Source organism: Mirounga leonina, unplaced genomic scaffold, assembly GCF_011800145.1.
Source record: "Mirounga leonina isolate KUSES-001 unplaced genomic scaffold, KU_Mleo_1.0 Mir_173, whole genome shotgun sequence".
NCBI classification, from domain to species: Eukaryota; Metazoa; Chordata; class Mammalia; order Carnivora; family Phocidae; genus Mirounga; species Mirounga leonina.
The window spans coordinates 88,875,969-88,898,468 of record NW_023270447.1 but is presented as its reverse complement, the minus strand read 5'-3'; the positions used below and the strand labels follow the sequence as shown (position 1 = coordinate 88,898,468).

General features: G+C 55.6%; 1 protein-coding gene across 1 annotated transcript in view; it reads left to right on the top strand.

Moving 5' to 3' along the window:
- The window catches only part of LOC118020052 (calmodulin-binding transcription activator 1), a 642,738-nt gene that overhangs the window by 481,099 nt on the left and 139,139 nt on the right, over positions 1-22,500 (top strand). The gene's annotated exons all lie outside the window — the stretch shown is intronic.

The window sequence follows — 22,500 nt, the reverse complement described above, 5'->3', positions numbered from 1 at the left end:
GCAGACTGGGAAGGCCCCGCAGACTGGGAAGGCCCGGCAGACTGGGAAGGCCCCACAGACTGGGAAGGCCGGGCAGTTGGGGTAATTAAAGCTTCACTTGGGCCTACGCTGAAACTTCTGCTTCACTCGCTGTCTGCATCCCGGTTGGCAGAGTTGCTGGGCCCTGGGCGCCGAGCCCCGCCCTCCCGCCACCGCGCCCGCTCACGGCGACCTGGGCCCCTAACAGGTTGTCTAACTGCTGTCAGGCTACCTGCACTCTCCAGAAATGTTATCTCCTCTTTTTCGGGGCTGTCACCCACTGCCTTTTGAAAAGACACCAAGTAGTCGCAGGATGTTGCTCTGACGGCTCATCTAACTGGGGCTGGCACAGGAGCAGAAGGTCTGGTTTCCTGCATCTGGCGTTAACCCTCACGAGTCCAGACAGTTGGCTGCCCGCCCCTGTTTTCTGCTCCCCACGATGACGTCCAAGCGAGACAGCAGCTGGCCTTTGAAGCCCAAGCACACTTACCTGCAGACCTAAACACCTGCTTCCCTGAATGTCCTGATGCCTCCTGCTCTGGGTTTCACCAGAGCTCCAGGACCACTCACCCCGCTGGCCTTAAATCCTGATGAGGTCTGGGGTTACCAGGCCCCTCACAGAAACGCTTTGTGAGCACCCCCTCCCTGCCTTCCAGAGAGAGCTCTCTTTTGCCTGTCCTGCTGAGAACCCTGAAAACCTCCTGGCCCCCCCGCCCCCACTCTGTGCCCCAGTGTGACCTCAGCCGCCAGCTGGAGTGTCCCAATCACCTCTCCAAGGATGTTGTGGGCCCCCAGGGCCCCAGGGCAGCATCTGCCCAGCCCACCTTCCCCGTTCCCTCCTCCAGGAGGGAGGTCCTCACAGGTGAGGAGGGCAAGTGAGCCAATGGCCAGGGTCAGCACGGGTCCTGCACCCAGCTGAACCCAGTGGCTACAGAGCGCGGGAGGGTCTGTTGCAGGGCCTTTGTTCTCAGCCTGTTCGCAGCCTGGCCCAACTCTTCACCCAGGCAGGGGCGGGGGGCTGGTTCCAGGAGCGGGGCTGCATTTGCAGGTGGCGGGTACGATGGGCAGGCCTGAGGCCTGGAGAGTGGCAGGACCCGACTCTCCCTGTGCACTCCTATCATCACCATCACCCCCATCGCCACCATCGTCATCATTGCTGCACCATCTGGGTGTAGACCATGTGCCCCAGATCCCTGTCCCTGCAGCCCCAGTGGCCCAGTCCCCTGAGTCAGGAAACGCTCAGACTATGAGCTCTCCCACTCAGCTAACTACCCTGCACAATCCTTTAACTCAGTGGAAAATTTTCTGAAATCATGTGCCCATTTCTCTACCTTCATTAAAGGCAGGATATTGATTAAATATTGCTTTTGCTTTGATAATTAGGGATCCTGGGAGGCATCTGGGCCACTTTGCTTAATCCCACTAAGACCTCTGGCAGGAGAACAGGGCTCTGCTGGTGGACCCTATGCCCCTCACGCTACCTCTTTCCTCTGACCCAATCCTGAAATTCATCCGGGAGAGCTTCCTTGCCCCCGCTTCTGGCTGTGATTTTGGATGAGATAGAACCCTCCTTGACAGGACACCCACATTCTACTGTGGGTCATTTGCACTGTGGTATGAATTAGGGCCCTCTTGGAGAGAGCTGGGAGAGCTTAGTACTTAGGGAATGGGGAGGTGGAGAGAGGAAGCAGGGGGGAGCGGGGGAGGGGGAGCAGCGGCGGGGGTGATCCTGGGGGCACATTCTTGCCAGTCTGCGCATGTGCCCAGGGCTAGCCCAGGATATCAGCAGTCAGCAGGGTGGGAGTTTGGCTGCACATGACCTCAGCCAGGGACCTAGACACTGTTCTGCTATTAGTTTTTAATTAAGGAGATTTGTTTAATGCTCTTAAACTTTGTTCTGAGAGTAGAAGCGGGGAGGCACCTTGATAATCAGTTCATCTGGTCTGTGCTTTGAGCCTGGTGGTGCCCTGCTCACCAAGGCCAAGGTACTCGTGGGCTCTGCTGGGTCAGCGCAGGCCCCCCCCCCCCAGGCCCAGTCACTGGTGGGTTTGATGGGCCCTGCCTCTGTTTTCCACCACCCCCAGCCCTGGAGAGAGAATCAATGTTGTCAGCGTCCACAGAGTGCAGGGAGCCTGGGAGTCCCAGGGGAGGAGTCAACCCAGCTCCGCCACGAACTGGGTGGGTCGGGTCAGGGGGCCCCTTTACCTCTCTGACCCCCAGTTCCCTCAACTGCAGGACAGGCGCCGTCTTTGTGGTCTCACTAGGGGTATGCCTTAGTCGTCGCTGCAGAATCCCATACTGGGGGGCTTCTGCCACAGGTACGTACTTCTTACGGCCCTGGATGGGGGACACAGACATGCAGTCCATGGCCTGTTGTGAGAATTCAGTGGGGTGGAAGACGGGCAGTGTCCCTCCCAGAGCCAGGCCTGGGAGTGCCCAGCAGCCACCTGCCCTGTCCTCACCCCTCCACCATCTCCAAAGGGAAGGGTGTTTGCTAAAGAAGACAAAAGGGAAAGACAAAATCAAAGGCCATGGGGTGCCAAGGGCTCAGTCTGAAGAGAAACCAAGTCTGCGCTCCAGCCATTTTGCAGATGCCTCCCTCCTGGCCCCAGCTTCCGGAGAACAAGGCAGCTGGTGTCTGAACTCATCACTGCCTGACTCCCTCCCGGCCCATGTTCTGTGAGGAAGCAATGTCTTAATTTTAAGGTGCATTCATGTTTTTGGTTCTAAGGGTCTCCCCCTGGACCAGGACTCAAATCCCAGCACCGACGACAAGCCTGATGGAGCGGCGTGCAGAAATGGGGGTTAGCGCCCTGCAGGGGGATGGAAACGCAACAGGAAGATGGACCAGGCGCCCTGCTGAACCCTCAGAGTTCGGGGTCCCGCTCTCCCCATCACCATGCCCTTGTAGCAGTGGACTCGCAAGGTCCTCCATGAGAGCAAAGGATTACTCCCATTTTAGGGTCAGGGAAACTGAGGCGTTTGAGAGTGAACTGTCTCGTCTGCTGACACCTACCTGGGGGTTCTGCCTTTGCTCCAGGGCCATGGCAGCTCCCGTTGCCATCCTGCATGGGCTTTTTGGGGTTTCCCAAGGGGGGCCTTTGGCCCCCAACTGCCATAACAAAGTACCGCAGACTGGGGAGCTTAGAACAATGGAAACGCCTTGTCTCCCAGCTCAGGAGGCCAGAGGTCTGAAGTCAAGATGTTGGCAGGTTGGTTCCTTCTGGAGGTTCTAAGAGAGAACCCTTCCCAGGCCCCCTCCATCTTCTGGTGGCTCCCACAATCCCTGGAGTCCCTGGCTTATCACAGCACCTCTGATCTCTGCCTCCGTCTTCAAAAGGTCTTCCCCCTGCGCGTCTCTCCTCTTCTTATAAGGACACCGGCCACTAGATCTAGGACCCACCCGAATCGAGTATGACTGCACCTTAACTAATTCATTCTGCAAAGACCCTACTTCCAAATAAGGTCCCATTCTAAGGTGCCGGGTAGACGTGAATTTTGTGGGGACGCTGTTCAACCCCCTATACCAGCTAAGTGACAACATCTGTGTCGTTGGTGAGGGCCCCAGGGAAGAGGAAAGTGGAAGAAAATCGGCTGGGAGGGGGGCCCTGCACCTACCGGGCAGGTCCTGCCCGAAGGACAGGAATCTGGGTTGTGCCCAGTGTCTTCGGTGGATGAGCCGCTGGTGTGGTCTCCACACCTCCCCCCAACCTGGGAGCCCACCCAGGCCAGGGGCCAGGTCTGACCACTGCCAGGACCCAGAGGGGGCCCAGGGCACCCATGCAGGTGCCCAGCAAACAATAGGAGGGGGGCTATCGAGGTCATGATGAGAGAGGACGCAATGTTGCGTGCTGAGCTCCGAGCCTCAGGCTGGGGGCCGCAAGCTGGTCCCGTAAGCCCGTGAAACAGGCCTTCAAAGCAGACATTTCCCGGAGTTTTTAATTACTGGAGAACCTGGTGCAGTGTCTGAACAGGACGGAATGGCAGCCCCTCCTTCAGGGCCTCAGGAACCTGGTGGGTAAGCTGTAGTGTTGGGGACACTCGAGCCTCATTTGCACAGCTCTGGATGCGCAGGGGATGCTCCCCAGCCAGCTGAGTGGAAAAATAAATCACCTGAGGGGCTGACTCAAGCCAGTCATTTTGCCAATGAAGCTCTGATAACTCGCACTGGACACGGCCCCCGATCGATATGCCTCTATTTTTAACTCTGGGATCAGCAGGGTCATTTTCCAGAGAGGGAGGGCTGTTTACTCAGCTCCCTTTCCGTGCAGATGAGGCTCCCTGGCCAGCCCTGGCCCTCACCCCAAGCTGCCCCCTGCCTCACCCTCTCCATCTTCCTGGGAAAAGGTCATCAATTTCAAGGCTCAGCAGAGAGAGGCCAAGGGGTGAGGCTGGCAGAGATGGGGCACGAGTTCCAGGTTCCCCCAACTTGGTCAGGTCCTGCCCACTTGGTGTCCAGCTGACAGCATCATTTAGCAGACTCCAGACCCCCAGCTCTGGGCTTATTCCTGTGCTTAGGGGCCCCTGGGAAGGACCGAAGTGTAGACCAACCCTTAGGAGGGACCCCAACGGCACTCACCTGTCGCTCTCTGGGCTGCTGCTTCATGCCCATCCCCTGCCTCTCCGTGCACACTGTCTCCATCCATCCAATTCTGTGCCTCTGGGGTCTCATCTGTGAAATGGGTTCATATTACTGCCTCAGAGGCCAGGGAGGGGCACATGAAAGAACTCACATGGAGGGTTTGGCTCTCTGTCCCTGGCCAATGGTAGGTTCTCAATGAATGTCAGCTGATGTCTTTTGAGTATTCTTTGCTAAAAGCCCAAGGTGGGATTCAAGCCCAATTCAGTAGCTGGGCTGTGAAGAGCTGGGCTCTTGTCTGCACATCACTCCTCCATCCCTCGAGGCCCTGGTCAGCCTCTCGGGATGGGTGCCTCCTTATTTTTAGTGCATCAGAATCATACCCACCAACAGACATGTAGGGAGGTGGGTTGGGCCTCATCCCAGGGGCATGGGCTCCTTACAGGGCTAAGTCTCTCTCCTCGTTCGAGGCAGGATCCTATTTACAGAACATAGATCTAGAGTTTGCAGATGGCCTGTGGTATGCAGAGCACTGGAGGAGGGAAAAGTGAGATCTAAGCCTATCTCTGCCTCAAATGGCCATGTGATCTTGGGCCAGTCACTTCCCCTCCCCAGGCCTCAGTTTCCACCCCAGCAAAACTATGGTAAATAAGGTTTTAATAACATTTGTCAAGAGAGAGTCTTGAGTTCTGGCTCAGACAGAAAGAGCGCTGTGATCTATTAGCGATGTCTGGTGCATGTATAGGCAGGGGAGATGAGGCGTACTTATCATGCACTTGTCATGACCATTCTCCATGATTGCTGAGGGCCCCTCCAGTTCCTGCCTCCCTGGATGCTTCAGGGAGGGAGTTGGCAGAGGAGGGTGATCAAGGCAGTGAAGCCAGCAGAGAGGCCTGACTGTGGGGAGGCTCCACACTGGGGTACAGGCAATATGAAGCACCTTAAGATGCAGAATGGGAGAGCACTCAGAGCAGGCACTGCATTTCAGACCAGCAGCACTAGGGAGCCAGCGACAATCCCTGATAAGGGGCATGACACCGTGAAAGTCATATTTTAGAGAGATTAGTCTAGCAGGGGTGTGCAGGATCCACCTAAGCAGGGAGACAGGAGGATAGCGGATTATCCCTTGCAAATATTGGGCAGGTGCTGACAAGGGTCTGACTCAGAGCTCTGAAGGCAGAGAGGGGGGCAGAACATAAGGGTGAGAAGAACACAGCAGTCCCGGGACTGATCAACATGAAGGGGCAACAAGGCCAGCATCGTGTGTCCCCCGCTGGGAGATTAGAGGCCTGGTGGAGATGGTCCTCAGAGCCCTGTCACCTCTGGCTGTCTAGGACCACGGCCCCCCCAGGTGCTCCAGAAGCATGTGCAGAGCGTGGTGCCCAGAGGCTCAGAAGAGGCTCAGAATAAACACCACCCTCTGGTGGTGTTTATTATTTATTTTAAGATTATTGAGCTTTGAGGAAAAGCCCCAGCTTCCTGGTGCTCTTACTTCACCAGCCTGCCTCGCCCAGAGGGACTCCTGGAAGCAGGGCCAAGGTTTCACAGCCGCTTGTCACCAACACAGGCCAGCGCGCCCCCTAATGGCTGGCTGTGACAATACAGGGGCTTCATCCACTGGCCATTCTATCAGCCCTCTTCTTTTTCCCCTTTTTAAGAATTTAAATTCAATTAATTAACATATAGTGTATTATTAGTTTCAGAGGTAGAGTTCAGTGATTCATCAGTTGCATAGAAAACCCAGTGCTCATTCCATCATGTGCCCTCCGTAATGCCCATCACCCAGTTACCCCATCTCCCCGACCACCTCCCCTGCAGCAACCCTGTTTGTTTCCTATGTTTAAGAGCCTCTTAGGGTTTGTCTCCCTCTCTGATTTTGTCTTATTTTATTTCTCCTTCCCTTCCCCCATGGTCCTGTTTTGTTTCTTGAAATCCACATATGAGTGAAATCATATGATTAATTGTTTTTCTCTGATTGATTTATTTTGCTTAGCATAATACCCTCTGGTTCCATCCATGTCACTGCAAATGGTAAAATTTCATATTTTTGATGGCTAAGTAATATTCCATTGTATATATATACCACATCCTCTTTATCCATTCATTTGTTGAAGGGCATCTGGGCTCTTTCCATTGTTTGGCTATTGTGGGCATTGCGGCTATAAACATTAGGGGGCAGGTGCCCCTTCCGGTCACTATGTTTGTATCTTTTAGGCAAATACCTAGTAGTGCAATTGCTGGGTCATATGGTAGCACTCTTTTTAACTTTTTGAGGAACCTCAAATCAGCCCTCTTAGAGGGACGCCTGAGTCCAGACACAAGCTCGGTTTTGTTTGGAATATGAGATGCATTGCTTTTTAGCATCAGATTTCCTTCCTAACTGGAAATGCTTCCGGTGGTATAAAAATGGATTGATATTCTTTACACCCACACTGTCCTGCATTTCTTTAAAATGCTCTCATGAGGCCTTGGTTTAAAGCAAAGGTCAGCAAACTTCTTAAAGGGTGAGTCAATCACTCTTTTCTGCCTCATGGTCTCTATCACAACCATCCGCTCTACTTTGTAGCAGGAAAGCTGCCGTAAACAATACAAGTGCGAATGAATGGGTGTGGCTGTGTTCTAATAAAACTTTATTTACAAAAACAGATGGCGGGCTGGATTTGGCCTAGGGGTTATACATAGCGTGCCATCCCCTGATCTAGAGCCTCATTTCCAAAACTGTACTGCAAGGTCACTCGTATTTGCTGTCCCATAAAAACAGGGTTCCGTGATCAGGAGGCTTTGGGGAAACACTGGATAAAACAAAGTTTGTCAGGTTTTCCCAAAAATATGTTAATATCACATTGAGAACCCCCAAGTGGGGTAAGAGACCTGCTCCCCACACTCATCTGACCATGGAACCCTTGTTTCCAGAAGGACCTGGTCACTTTGTTTCTCCTTTTCCTACACCCAGCTGTTAGCATCTCTCTTGACAGTTTAGGAAGGATGGATACAGGAGTAGAGGCGGTCACACCCAGACGCTGCCCAGCTCCTCAGGGGACGAGGGGATGTGGCCTGAGGCAGAGCTCAGGGCACAACAGCTCCATGACTACCCCCCCACACACACACAAAGAGAAAACTAAGGCCCTGGGTCCTCCAAGGAGCCAGGAGCACCAAGAACTGAGCCGAGCCAAGTGTGCCTGCCTCCCCACGTCCCCAGCCCCAGGCTCTGCCCTGGACCTGTCTCAGGAAGGTTCCTCGCCCTGCAACCCGGCAACCTGGGGTCCCACAGCTGTTGCTGGGGGAAGGCCAGGCCACATGCCTTCAGCCGTCACTGACAAGGTGCCCAGCACCAAAGTTGCTCCCGTTTCCATGGCAACAGACGGCCACATCCCCACAGAATGGGGCCCCCATGGTAGGGGCCCTCCCACCAACCACCCTGCCTCTGGGGTGCAGCCAGCAGGTTTAGCCCAAGCTTCTGCCTTCAGTGAGCACAGAGCCTCGGGCCGATGAAGGGAGTGGCAGGGAAAAGGGCTGTCCCCTGCCATCGAGGGAGAGGGCACTTGCTGAGGGGCAACCGGGCCTATTCTGGGAGCACCTGGGCTGGCCCAGGACAGGGACGGGGCAGCTGGCCCCGATCTTCGGACCCTCAGGCCAGTGCATGGCTGCTACCCCGGCCAGGCCTGGAGAAACCCTAGTACCTTCCCGAGAGAACGCCAACCCAGGCCATCACAACACAACAGTCCCCGGGCCGTGGCATCAATGGGGCCCTGGGCTTCACAGCATGTGCTGGCCTAGCCTCACGACAGCCCTGGAGGAGGTGCAATTATTTCCCGCCAGTGTATACAGGAGAGCCAGGGTGGAGAGTCAGGAATTCTCCAAGCTTCCCGAACTCGGAGGCAGCAGAGCCAAGATCTCGGTTCGGGTCGGTTTTACTCCAGAGTTCATTTTCTTAAGTTTCTGGACAGAGCTCTGGAAAAATACGGCCTTCTCTGTCATCACTGTTTTGGTGCAGTTCTTGGGGCCTGAGCCGTGGCATTTTCTGAGAGAGAAGGTGACACCAGGAACTCTCTGCCGCTTAGCTAAACCCGCTGTGTCCAGCCAGCTCGCGGCCGATTTCTGAGCCGGGCACGGGCTGGGGGCTGGGCTTTCTGGGCCAGAAGAGGCTGGCCCTGTCCTCAGGGGGCTCGACATCCAAGAGAGGAGACAGGTGTGTAAGTTCAGGCACAGGAGGAGTTTCTGGCAAAAGGATGTCTGTTCGGACCGGATGGGGGCTTCCTGAGTCGTGTCAACATGGAGGTGACATTTGGGCTTTGGGAGCTTCAGAGGGGGCAGGCAGAGAAGAGGGAAGCGCCTTCCAGACAGGGAGCCCTGTGGCGGTAAGGGAGTCTGGGGAAGGGAGGGGTGGCAAGGCAGGAAAGGGACTGACGGGGGCTGACCTCCAGGCTTGGGGGACCGGGGTGAGGTCACACGGGCAGCAGACATCATGGGGGCCACAGAGACACATAGGTCTCTTCCCACGGGCCGAGTGGCAGACAGACTCTCACACATGGAGCAGCCACTGACAAGTGTGGACGTCCCGTGTGGGTCACACAGGCTGGACAGTGTGGTAAGAGACGCCTTTGGGACTCACAGGGGCTCCCGTGGGACCGCAGAAGGCCCAGGGTGCGGGCAGTATGTGGGGAGCGGACAGTGTGACCAGAAGTGGGAATGAGGAGAGGACGGGTCTGGGGGGAGGAGGAGGTGGGAAGGAGATGGGGAGCCCGGAGGGCCAGGCCAAGGGAGTTGGACGTTTTCTTGTGACCCTGCTTTTGGCCGCATTCATCATGGACTCAAAGCCTCCAAAGTGCCTTCTGTCCATACACAGCGCACTGATGCTGCACCAGGACGGGGCGGGGGACCGGCTCACGCCAGCTTTAGGACAGTCTTGTCAGGGATGGCTAATACCACTTACTCTCGGTGATGCCGAAGGCTACCATGCCTACAGGTCAGAGGCCCCCAGCCCCTGGGCCTGAGGACGGACTCTGGGCCAAGCATTGTACAAAACCCCTCACATGCTTCGTCTCCCTCAATGAGGCTGTTGGTTGGAGGCAAATTTGGGATTCGGCTCTTTGCCTCCCCAGCCAAGATCTGCCCCAACCCTGTGCCCCTTGCAAGGCTTATACACAGAGGCGCTAAAATGCCAAGTTTTGACCACGTGACCTTGGAAAGCCACATAACCTTGCCAGGCCTCAGTTTCCTCATCCATAAAATGGGTCTAATAATAGCTACCTTAAAAGGTTATTGAGGAAAAGGGATGATGTGCAGTGCTTATAAAATGCAGTGATACGGAGTGTAGTTCTCGATGCCTCAGTGCCTAGGGTACTGGGGAGCCATGGGAGGTGTGGGAGCAGAAGTTGGGGGCCTGATGGAGACAGTTTGCTGTGTTTCCATATGCAGGACTGAGGGCGAAGGCACCCTGGCTGGGCAGGGCAGGGCTGGACTGGGGTTTCTAGGTCCAGGGAAGGCAGGCACCCCCTTTTTTCTACAGGGCGTCAGGCAGCCCAGAAAGGTCACAGGGGCTCATCCCTGTCGCTGGTGCCAGCCGTGCCAGTGGGGACTCGGCCCTGCCCTGCCTGTCCCAGGGGGCTCCCTGCTCTACCCCGCTGGGTGCTATGAGGCGAGAGGATGCGTTTGAGGCGTTTCTCCTGGAAACGGCCTCCTTCCTTGGCTCCAGCTGGCGGGGGCGGCCCGTGTAAGTTTGGTTGTCATTCTAATAGGGCTCAAACCCCAGCAACTTCTGTAGCGTTTATGGCCGCCTCCAAGAGCCTGCAGTAATGTTCTTTGAATTGCTAAGCAACGCAAACCCTTCTCTCACATGGAGAAAATTGAAACATTGATTTATCTATTTGTTTTGCAACTATAGCACTAGCGGCTTCATTACTCTGTTCCCTGGGGACACCCTCCCACACGCTCCAATTGAAAATTAACTCTTTTTACCTGGGAAGGGGCAGAAATGGGTTTCTAATTTGGAGACAGTACAGAAACAATGGCTGGGCCAGGCGCCAGAAAGCAGGAGGCGAGGCCGACCCCAGGCCTGTGCCTGGGAGCGCCACAGAAAGGGCCACTCGCCCTCTGCCAGGCCAGCGGCGAGCCCCTCCCGGAGGGGACAGGCCGAGAGCCACTGAGGGCCCGAGGCACGAGCCCCCCGCCGGCCAGGCTCCCTCTCCGGACCTCTGCCTCCATCGCGGCTCCGGCACTGGGCGTCTGTCGGCATCCTCTGGCTGGTTTGGTCTGGAATGGAAGGAGAGCTGCTTCCAGAGTTCAAACAACTCAGGTCTCATGCCCAGCTCTGTACTGGGACTGTGGGGCAGCTCTGTTAAGCCGTGCCTCAGTTTCCGCATCTGCCACAAGAGGACAGGAACCCTCCCCGTGAGCTCCTTACATGGTTGCTGGGAGCTAAGCCAAGCCTCAGAGCCCATGACGGGGATTGGGCAGGTAGAGCACGGGAGCCCTGGAACAGGCTTCCTGTCAGCATTACACTCTGGTTCCGGCGAACTTTCTGGGGCTGCTTTCCCGTGGAGGGCCGAAGGCTGCATTTGTTGTTGCTTCTGGAACTCTCTGCAATGGGAGGAGCTGGCTCTGATCCCCCAAAGTAGGAGTCTGCCTTTGCTAGGAACCGGCCACTCCCGTAAAGGGTAGCCCTCGAGGCAGCTGCTCAGCGCAGGAAGGAGCGGGCTCCTGTCCACTCTGTCCTTCTGGTAATACAGTGCTTTAACTGGCTTCCTGAGTTCTTCATTCCCCTCCCCCTGCAACCCCTCAGGACCTCATCAGCCTCCTGCCCGGCACCCTTGAGTGTGGTCATGAGTGAGCCTCTGTGATTATCTCCAGCACAAAGATCTGCTCAGGGTCTGAATTCTTTGGGGTTGGATTCAGCTTCAAGTGGTAGAAAACACAGGCTAACAGAGGTTCAAATGCTGAAAGTTCATCTCTTTCTCTGTAAGCAGAGGCAGTCAAGGCCTTGTACAGCAGCCATGATTTTCAAGCAACCCAGGCTCCTTCTATCTTGTTGCTCTGCCATCTACTCCAGAGGCTTCTGGTCCAATATGGCTGCTCTAACTCCAGCCATCATGTGTGCATCCCAGCCACCAGGAAGAACACTTCCTGGAACTTGCACACACGCCTTTCACTTACACCCCCTTGGCCAGAGCTTGGTCACATGGTCATGCCTAGCTGCAAAAGGAAGCTGGGAAATGTCATTTTAATCCAGGAGACTGTGCACCCAGGCCTTGAGCTCACACTCTCTGGAAATTTCCAGTGGAGATCAGCTAAGAAGGAGTCTGAAGGCGAGACTAAGAATCTAAGGATCAGGCATGTCCTTGGTGGAGAATGCCAGCTGCTCCACAGTCCCAGTACAGAGCTGGGCATGAGACCTGAGTTGTTTTCTTAGCAGGAAGCCTGGTCTCTTCTAAAGTGGATCCCCTCCCTCACCTGCCCATGGCCCTGGGGGAACAGGGGCTTACTTCCATATTGTGAGGGAATGTGGGGGCTAAGTAGAAGCCCCAGATAAAAGGTGAACTCCATTGGATAGTGAAAGGAGGCTGTTAATAAAATGCAGAGACTAAAACTAGGACCCTCCTGGGAAAACCAAGAATATTGGTGGCCCTGTGTGGATGTGAAATGAGGGAGCCTGAGAATTCCAGAAACATGGTTGTGAGCACGGAGCATTGGTCTTGTGCCCCAGGAGGAGATGAGCTCCCCGCCACTGGGGGTAAGTAAACAGAGGCTGAACTATCACTGGACAGAGATGTGGGTGGGACCCAGTAACCTTTCCCACCTGAACACTTTTTATCAGGGCAAAAGCCAGAGACCAATCTTACTAAGGACCCCTATCCCTGACCCTCCCTCCCTCCTCAACCTATCCATGATCGCACTGGAGATCTGGAGGCCTTGGCTCTTCACAAGTCACCAAGGTCTTTCCATGGCCCAAACCTGTTCCATGTCCACAAAAGGATAATGGGGGGGTGTCTCAAGATGTGGGCAATGGTCATTGTCCCCACTCTAGGGATCAATGGCTTGAGGTCAGTAGTGTCCAGAGTTCTTAGTGGCAGTGGGGTCAGGCAAAGGAACTGGGCAGCTGCCTGGGGCCCCACACCCTTAGGGGTACTGTTGCATCCCTGGCGATGAGCCAGGGTGGAGAGCAGGTTGTCTGCTGCGCTCTGCTCAGGGCAGGGGGGTTGCACATCTGCAGGGCACTCTGATAAACCCATGGGATGAGGACTCCAGGTGCCTGCTGGAGAAACCATAGAATCCTTTTTTTCTTCATGCAACAATTATTTATTAAGTGCCAGCTCTGCAACGGACACCCCTCTAGGTGCTGGGGATACTTCGGAGTACAGAACAAATACCATTTCTGCCCCCACGGAATTTACGTTCCATGCAAGGAAACAAACAGAAAGGGGTCCACAGTCCCTCGCCTGAAACCCTAAGGCCAGATGCACTCCAGCCAGCAGTCCTCACCTGGGGGCACTCTGGGAATGTCTAGAGAGATTTCCGTTTGTCACAGCTGGGGGGACAGCTAGTGGCATCTAGTGGGTAGAGGCCAGAGATGCTGCTCAGAATCCTTCAGTGCACAGGACAGCCCTGCATGGCAAAGAATTCTCAAGCTCCCAATGCCAGCAGTGCTGAGCTTTAGAAACCTGGTTTTGGCATTCAGGCTTTGCATTTTAGAAACGTAATACGGTGCATAGACCATATATTATGTAATGTCCCCAGCGGGGTGTGGAGTAACACCCCATAATCAAATGCATTAATATTTCTGCAGCAAAATGTATGAATATTCACACTAAGAGGGATGAACCAAGACTATAAATAGCCTCACGTCAGGTCAGATCACGTTTTGCCACCAAATGAGTTATGAACAAGCTTTTGGTTTTCAGAGCTTTATGGATTTTGGAATTGGATTGTGGGCCTGTAATATAATTTCAGATAGTGATAAATGCTGTAACAAAAACAAAGGAAAGCAAGGGAAGGAGTAATGCAGGGCTTTAGATAAAGCAGCTGAGAAGGGGACTCTGCGGAAGTGACATTTGAGCACAGACCTGAGCAGAGTGGGGAAATGGGCCATGAGTAGGTCTGGGAAAAGCGCTCCCAGCAGAGAGGAGGTGTATAAAGGCTTTGATGTGGTGTGGAGCTTGGACAGTCTGAGAAACAGCCAGGAGGCCAGTGCACCCCCAGTGGATGAGCAAGGAGAAGACAAGTGGGCAGCGAGGCTTCAGAGGTGACCATGGAGCAGGTGGGCTCAGCCTGTAGCCTTAGAAGGACTTGGGGTTTTGCTGTAAGTGAGGAGGGGAGCCCGGGAGACCGGGAACATGGGGCTATGCAGGCTGTAGAGGGGAGAATGGGCTGCAGGAGGGTGGGAGCTGGCCTCAAGGGACAAACAGGGCATGACCAAGACCCAGCAAGCCCCGGTTCATGCATCCTGAGTGGGGAGCACACCGGGAGGGAAGCAGAGGGATACTCGGAACCTCAGGCAGGCCAGCAGAGACAGCTCATCAGTCCTGAACCCACAGAGAGCTTCCTGCCTCCCGGCCTTTGCTCAGATCAGCCCCCAGCTAGCCCACCTTCGACCTCCCCTCTCAGCCACTCTCAAGCCATGTTTTGGGTCTGGGGGAGTAAACGTGTCTGGTTCCCCAGCTGGACTCTGCTACCGGGAGGGCCAGGCTGAGCCTTCGATCTCTGTGTCTGCAGGACTCCAGGCATGGAGCTCCTCAGGAGAGCTCACAGGGGCAGGGACGGAGTTCACACCAGATATTCCTAAGACATTTGGAACAGGCAGGGGCTTCAGAGCAGTTCCAGGGAAGGCAGTGGGGACCGGGGAGAAGGAGCCAGAATGAGGACAAGACATGTTTGGAAGAGCAGTGGGGGGAAGTTCAGAAAGAGTCTCCTGTTTGCAGCTGGGCCCTCTTCTGCCAGAGGCATGTTTCATGTCCATCCCTCGGACACCTGGGTCCCCACCAGCATGGACAGAGCCTTCCCATAGCTGCATCTCAGGCCAAGTCATGGGTGTACCTGTGTTACAGCAGGTGGTGACAACGGACACACTCTGAAGATAAACCCCCTGAAATTAGGGAAATGTCCTTGGTTCAAACCCAAGACCTCCCCTTTATCGAAGAAGGAGCTTTTCCAGACTCTCCTGGGCCTGAGAGGAGCCCCTGCTGGCCCGAGTGCCCCAGGGCCCTGTGTAGCCTCCAGGCTACAGTTCCAAACCCCAGAGCCGTGGTGAAACCACCTGGGAACTTGCAGACAATATCAGCGCCATGGTTTGTCCACCGGCTGATTACTTGAGAACCCAGGACAGGCCCAGGCACAGACTAAGTATTTCTTAAAGCCCCAGGTGGATCTGCTAGCAGCCAGGACTGCACACCCCTGCCCCAAGCCCCAGCCCCAACTGGCCCATCACCATTACCTGCTGGTCCCGAAGCCTGCCTCCCAGTCAGCGCTCTGCCCTGGGCTCGTCAGGTAGAAGCCCCTGAAAAGGAGAAAAGGATGCCCCTCCTGGGCACCGCCTCCTTGAGGGTTGTCCCACGCAACCTCCCATCCCCGAGGTGGAGGGTATCTCAGCCCCCCAGCATTACAGAGAAGGCAGCGTGGGCTCCGAGGGGCTCCATGCTGGAGCTAGCGGGCGGCTGAGCCAGGAATCCGTATTCTGACACCTGGGCGGCCTGCTAGGTGAAGTACCACAGCATGTGGGCTGGGGCTCCCCGCCGTCCTGTTGTTGGGGGAGGGGGCTGCATCACTCAAGAGGGGCTTGTTGACCCAGATATCTCAGGTAGGGACCTGTGATGTCCCTGAAACCCACCCTTATAGCCCACCTTGTATGCTACCTACATACACACCAAGCGCCCTGAAGACCCACACACACCCACCACCACCCAGGAGCAGAGGGGGATAAATGCCAGGAACTGTTCCCGTCCCCAGGCCACTCTGTCTGCACACCTCCCCCTTTCTGCACCCCACACCCAGATCTGGGTGAGAAGGAAGAGGCCCCTCTAGCAGGAGCGGGGGGGAGGAGCCTGAGGGGTAAGGGGCTCAGAGCCTACAGCCTGCTGGGCTGAGCCTGTCGAGTGCCCAGCCTGACTCCTGCAGGCAACCCCACTGTGCTCGGTAGAGGCTCTGGGTGCGCCCTGGTCAGGAGGATACCCACCCCCCGGGGTGAGCCTCTCCTCCCTGGAGTGCTCGGCGCCGAGCCATCTAAATCCAATTACTCAAAGAGCAGGGTGCGCGTCTGCAGGGGACTTTGCTGAACACCCTCCACTCTAACCGCCTGTGATTTCCGAGCTGAATATCTTGCAGAGTTATTTAAGAGGTTCTTCCCTTTTTTCCCATTTTGATGATATGTTTCTAAATTATACATTAAACTTAGCAGGGTGAGTAATACCTCACAGCTTCCCCGTGTCAGGCCTAATGTTACTTACTCGTCTGCCGCTTCGTGTTTACATGGTTGAGGGGGAAATGCTCCTTTCGGATCCATTTATCTTCACATTAAGTGTTTAGAGATGAGAACCTCAGACAGGTTCCAGACACCTGGCTCCCCAGGCACTCGGCTTCCGCGGGAACCTCTCCTGCTTCACCGTGCACGGACCAGGGTCCTGTTACCAGGCCGGCTGGGACCTGGAGGCGCCCCCTCCCCAGGGGAGGGTCCTGGGGGCAGAGAAGTCCCCAGAGGGAGCAGAGATGGGAGTCAGGCTCAGAGATCTTTCCTGGAAGGGCAGTGCCACCAAGGAGCATAAGAGGCACCAGCCCCGAAAGCCTCCTCCCTTGTCCCAGAGACCTGTGGCTTCTGGGGGAACAGACCCTTGACCCTCCATCCGTGCCCGTCTCTCGAGCTCATTCATTCCTTCACGCGCACGCACTCGAGTAGGTGTGGCAGCCTCCACGGTGCCGGGGTAGGCGCTGGGCTCCTGGCTGCTGCCCTGGGCGCCCGGGCTGTTACGAGAGCCCCTTGAGGCTGAGATCCAAAAGAAGGATGCAGCCTCAGCCCATTTCAGGATCTGCTGGCAAGAAGCCTTCTTGTCATCCCAGCCAAGGGAAACCCCATTCCTAGGACACCCCAAATCAGCCCACAGGCCAGGAGGCCAAGCAGGGAGGGCAGCCCCCACCCCAGTCCTGCTACCCTCCAACATCCATAGCTGGTACCCATAGTCCTGCTGTGAGACTCAGGCTCTGCCAGGTTGGAGGAGGGATCTCTGCGGTCTGGAGCACTCCGATCTCTGAAAGAAGGCCTGGGCTGAGGACTGGAGCAGAGAATGGCCCCCAAGGGCCAAGGAAAGCTGAAGGCTTCCAGAGTTTGCATGCTTAAGCTATGTTGGTCGCTTTGCATGGTCCTTCTATGTAACCCTCACCACCAGCTTCCCTACGGGGCATGCCCAAGATTGCCTAGCAGAGCAACGGGTGGGGCAGGGATTGGAACCCAGGCCCCGCGGACCGCAGGACGTGGACTCTGCAACCCCACACAGCAGGGACAGGGACTTCAGAGCACACCCCGGCCAAATGACCCTGCTGTGCAGGGGAACCCGGGGCCAGGGGCCACTGCCCCCAGAGCCAGGCCAACGGCCTCCAGGCAGGAGATTGACCCAAAGGGAGGTGACAGGGCCATTTATCATATCAATAAACTTGCTTAAGGCGCTCTCTGTCTTCCCATAATGAAATGGGGATGCGATCCCCCCATGTTATTGGGCACCGGGGCAACTCCACATCAGATGCTTATTATTTTCTGCCACTATCAGGGAAGACTGATCGTGCTTGGGGAAGTGCAGCTTAAAATTGAAAACCAAGCAATTTACCTTCAATCGCTTCTCAGAATTTTGTGCAGCCAGAGATAGTTAAGGAGAAATAGACTCCCTTTCCATTTTAAGTGTTTTCCATTAACATTTGTTTCCTCCCTGAGATTGGGTTTGGTTGGGGGAGGGGGGGATCGGCTGTCTTGGCATCATGCTCCTGTCGCCTTTGGGAGACTGCCTTCAGGCCCCTCTCTTTGAGGTCCCGTGGGGTTAAGGGTGTGGGGGTCTCCTCCCTTCCCCTCAGCAAGGCTGTCTCCTGCCTTATTTCTGCCTGTCTGGGTCACTGGGTCGGTTGGTCAGCCGGGCACTGCGCTCAGCATCGTGCCTGCAGAGTGAGGCTCTCAGGTGCAGTGGGGAGAGGGTGCCCACACAGGGGTGAGCCCTGCCCTCTTCCTGGGGGCTCCGCACCTCCCTCCCCGCCAGGCCAGGCTCCCTGCACTCCTCCCCACGTCCACGCAGGCTTTCAGGGGCTGATGTTCTCAAGACAATCTCCTAGGACCTTTGTGTCTCTTTTCCATTAAGGAAAAGAGGTTAACTTTGGGATGCTTGGCCTGTGAAGACGCAGAGTCCCTTGGTGTGAGCAGAGTCCAGGCTTGTGGCTTTGACAGTGGAGAGTTGTCTGTGACACGTTTGTGTGGTGTTTTGTGGGCCACGTGCAAGCCTCTGACTCCTGGCCGGCAATGGTTCTCCCCACCCAGCCCCCAAATCCTCCCCCATCCCCCATCCCCCTCTATCCCCCACCGCCCCTACCCCTCCACCCCTCCACCCCTCCACTACCCCCTCACCCCGGCCTCTGCCACACAGCTCCTACTGGGTGAGTCTTGGAGGTGTGCTCAACATTCCAGAAAGAAATCCTTTGCTCCCGTGGTATTGACAGTAGGGGGGGCAGGGAAGGCCTCGGGGCAGACCGCCAAAGCCGTAGCCTACCTTCTTGTTTCTTCCAGGGATAAGAAGAGGCGCTTTTGCTGAGATGTAAATGATTTCCCACTTGTAAATTTAAGTTACCTCCGGAGGCCTCTCCATCAATGTGGCAAGATAAACTATTGTGAGAGCCTCAAAGCCCAGCTGCCCTCCCAGCTGTATGGCTTCAGGCCTGGCCTCGTCTTGTTTGATCAGCCTCCCCCGTGGCTGGCTGCACGAGGCTGGGCTGTGTGCGGATGGGATCTGCCAGCCCTCTGCACACACCTCGGCTTGGCAGGATCACACCGAGCATGCTCTGGAAACAGAAACTTGCCCTGTGTTAGATGCTTGTCCTGGAGGTCTCCACCCTGAACCCCGAGGTACCTATTGGCCCGTGCAGACAATCCTGGGGCTCCCCACTCCCAAGGGTGTGAGTGAGAGGTGGGAGGGGAGTTCTCTGGAACACAAGCCACCATCACTGCCCTGAAAACAACAACACGTCTGGCAGGATTTGGGCACAGCCCAGCATCATCCGGCCTTGCTGGAGGCTGGCGGGAGCTGACTTGAGCTGCCCCCATAGGAGCAGTGAGCTAAGAGGAAGGAAAATTCAAGGCACACAGAGCAGCACATTCCAGCCGGACAGAGCAGGGGCTTAGGCACAAGCTGAGGCCTCTTGGATGGATGCTGGGCCTCCTGCACACACCACCCCCATATTACCAGACCAATCTGGTTCTCGTTCCCGAGAATGAAGGGCAAGGGAGGCTGGGACCCCGCGCCGCGCATCCCTTTAGGCTGCCATCTCTGCCCACGAGACCATGATGTGGGGCAGTCTGGCCTAAACACTCACAGCTTGGAGGTGGTTCATTAGGGCTTCAGGAGGAGGTGTCCCCCCCACTAGCCACACTTGGGGTGGGCGGCTGGCTGATAGCTACCCGGCATCCCCTTCCCCCTCCCCCTCAACCAGTCAGGGCTCATTTGGGAGAGGACCTGGAGGAGTCCTGAAGCATGGCTCCTGCTTTCAACGTGATCAGCACCTTTGCACCCCCCCACCAAGGGCGAGGGGGCCCTGGGTGCCCGGTTCTGGCGGCATCAGGGAGGAGACCAGGAGACCAGAGTGTGCTTGTCCCTGTCCTGACCCCCAGGGCACAATGCAGGGTCCTCCCAAGAAGCAGTCTGGGAATCAAGGTCACTAGACACCGACTCTCCAGGCTTTTTACATAGTTGTCCTCTCGCATTTGTTCCTGTTTCTCTTGTCATACATGCTGTACGTATGGAAAAGTGCATGGAACCCATGGGCAGCTGGAGAAAGAATTATAAAGCATGCCTCCCAGTGCAGGACAAGAAAAAGAACATTATTCACAGAGGCTGGTTCTCCAAGGCTTGCCCCTTCCCCCATCATGGAAAGAGTAACCAGGAACTAGGCCCCCCCTCCCCCAACGTGCATTGTTTCTGGGCACTTCTGGGGCCGCGCAGAAAGCCTTGTTCTCGCCGTGGATTCTGTCCCCTGCCTGGTCTTTGAGAGAAAGGACTGCTCCGAAGATGACAGGATTCAAGAGAGATTAATTTGTTATTTTAGACTTTTAGAAAGTACAGTTGCACAGAAACGGAGTCCCTGGGTCGTAAGGAAGTTCAGATCAATTAAAACAATTTACTTTGCTGCTAATGATTTCAGACCATTGTAATTTATTGGTAAGTAAATGACTTCAAAAGCCCATTCCTTTGGTGGCTGCACAGAGGGAATTTTAACAAGTTCTTGGATAAATTAAGTCTGGAATTTGTTAACAGACCATTATTGTAAAACATTAAAAGTAGGCCTTTCACACCGCTCCGAGGCCTTAAAGTTCCCAGAAACAATTAAAACTTCTAATCAGTTCTTCATTGTTTAAGCAAATCAGATGGCAAGAAAGGGCTCCCGTTAACAGGTGGGAAACCCAGACCCTGCAGCTACATCCAAGGGGCTGGTAGCCACTAGAGTCCCTTCAGTGACACCTGCTCTCAACGAAAAACCCAAATTTCTACTCTGGTCAAAATACAGCCTGCAAATCTGGGCTTCCACCCGCCCCTCTGGTCCCACCTCCTGCTTCTCTGCCTTGAGTGGGCTCCTGGGGTGGCTGCAGCCATGGCCTCCTTAGTTTACCTCTCTCCTGCCTGTCCCCTCCCCCCGCCCCCGCCTCCACAGTCCCCGGGCTCCGCATCTGTGTTCACCAGCACCTTGCGCTGGGGCGGCCTGTTCCCAATGGGAATATGAGTGATGGCACTGTGACAGTTCCAAGCACACGACATGGGTCGTGTCCTATTGGAATGGACCAGCATCCCAGAGGGCGTGCAGAACAGCAACTCAAGGACACAGGGTCATGTGAGAGGCCTGGCTGCCTCTCGAGCTGCCCACAGGTGCAGGACCAGGTGGTGGGTGTCCAGGCATTGCCGTGCAGTTTGCCCTTGGGGCTTTGCATCCCATCAGAAGCATGCAGGTCTGTGCCTCTTAGGTAGGGCCCAGGTCCCTGGAGGCCATCTGGGATCTCCCGCAGCCTTTCCTTGGGAAATGAGGATTCTCCACCACTGCTTCCCAAACCCCAGACACCTCGGTCTCTTGTCAGGGGTAGGGAGGATGATAGCTGTCGCATTTGTGAAGCATCTGGGTGGGATGAGGCACTGCCCACCTCAGGAAAAGGGGTATCGCCTTTACCTCAACAAGGCCGTGAGGTAGGGATCACTGTGCCGAGGGGCAGACGGACACTCAGAAGTTAAGGAACTTGGGCTTCAGATGCCTGCATTCTAAAATCCATCGTGCTGGGGCGCCTGGGTGGCTCAGTCGTTAAGCGTCTGCCTTCGGCTCAGGTCATGATCCCAGGGTCCTGGGATCGAGCCCCGCATCGGGCTCTCTGTTCAGCGGGGAGCCTGCTTCTCCCTCTCCCACTCTGCCTGCTTGTGTTCCCTCTCTGTCTCTCTCTGTCAAATAAATAAATAAAATCTTAAAAAAAAAAAAAATCCATCCTGCTGTGCTGCTCAAGTGTCTCGCCTGGTCCCTCCCAGCCCCAGCATCTTGGGCAAGCTTCCTTCATTGCCTCTAAAACAAGGCCACACCCACTCAGCTTCTTATTAGACAGTTTGGGCCTCAGTTTCCCCATCTCTAAACTGGGGGAATTCACATCACTGGTTTCCCCTCATTGTTTCGATTTGGTGATCAGGGTCCAATCGGCAGCGAGTGCTATCGGTTTGGAACTGGGTGGGGAAGTCATGAGCCTGGTCAGGAATTAGGACCTGGAGTGGGAGGCCAGGGACGGAGCCCAGAGACACCCCAACATTGACAGTTCGTGGGAGGAGGAGGAGCAGAGGTGTCAGGAGAAACTGTCCTGTGTGGGTGCCATCAACTGAGAAGAGAGTCTTTCCGGAAGGAGCCCGCGGGGGCCAAGGCGGGTCTGTAAACAAAGACGCCCCTCCATGAGGCCCCAGCTTATCACACTGGGCAAAAGGAGCACCTGTGTTTCAGATCAGATGTGATCAGTTTTTAGATGATTGGAGGAAAGTTGGCAAACCCTTCCAGAGCCAATGTAGACTACATGTTAGTAATTTCCATCGTATTTTTGGCAGCTGCAGAGACTCCAAAGCAAGGCAGAGAACTTTCAATGGAGCACTGAAAAGCGGTTTTTAAAAATACCTTTTAGAAAGCTATTTAAATTCTCCTGTCTGCAGCAAAGTTAATGTATAAACTTAGCACTTTAATTTGGCTCTTCTTTAAACAAAGGAGGCGGGAAGCTGTCTCCTCCCCTGGTTCTCGCTCAGCAGCTCGGAGCCCGAGGCTCCCCAGATGCACCCTCCTCCCTCCCCCACCCCACTCCCCGGGGCAGGCAGGCTCAGCCTCCAACACAGTGCCCTGATCACCAGATCGAAACAATGAGGGGAAACCAGTGATGTGAATTCCCCCAGTTTAGAGATGGGGAAACCGAGGCCCAAACTGGCTAATGAGAAGCTGAGTTGGTGTGGCCTTGTTTTAGAGGCAGTGAGGGAAGCTTGCCCAAGATGCCGGGGCTGGGAGGGACCAGGGGAGACCCTCAGGTGCTGTACACTGAAAGCTCGTGGTCATCATCCTCTTAGAGCTTCCCCGCCCCCCAGGCAGCACAGGCCTCCCCAGGCCAGCGATGGGAGGGGATGCAGCCGGGTTTGCCTCCCCAGGCCAGCGGTGGGAGGGGATGCAGCCGGGTT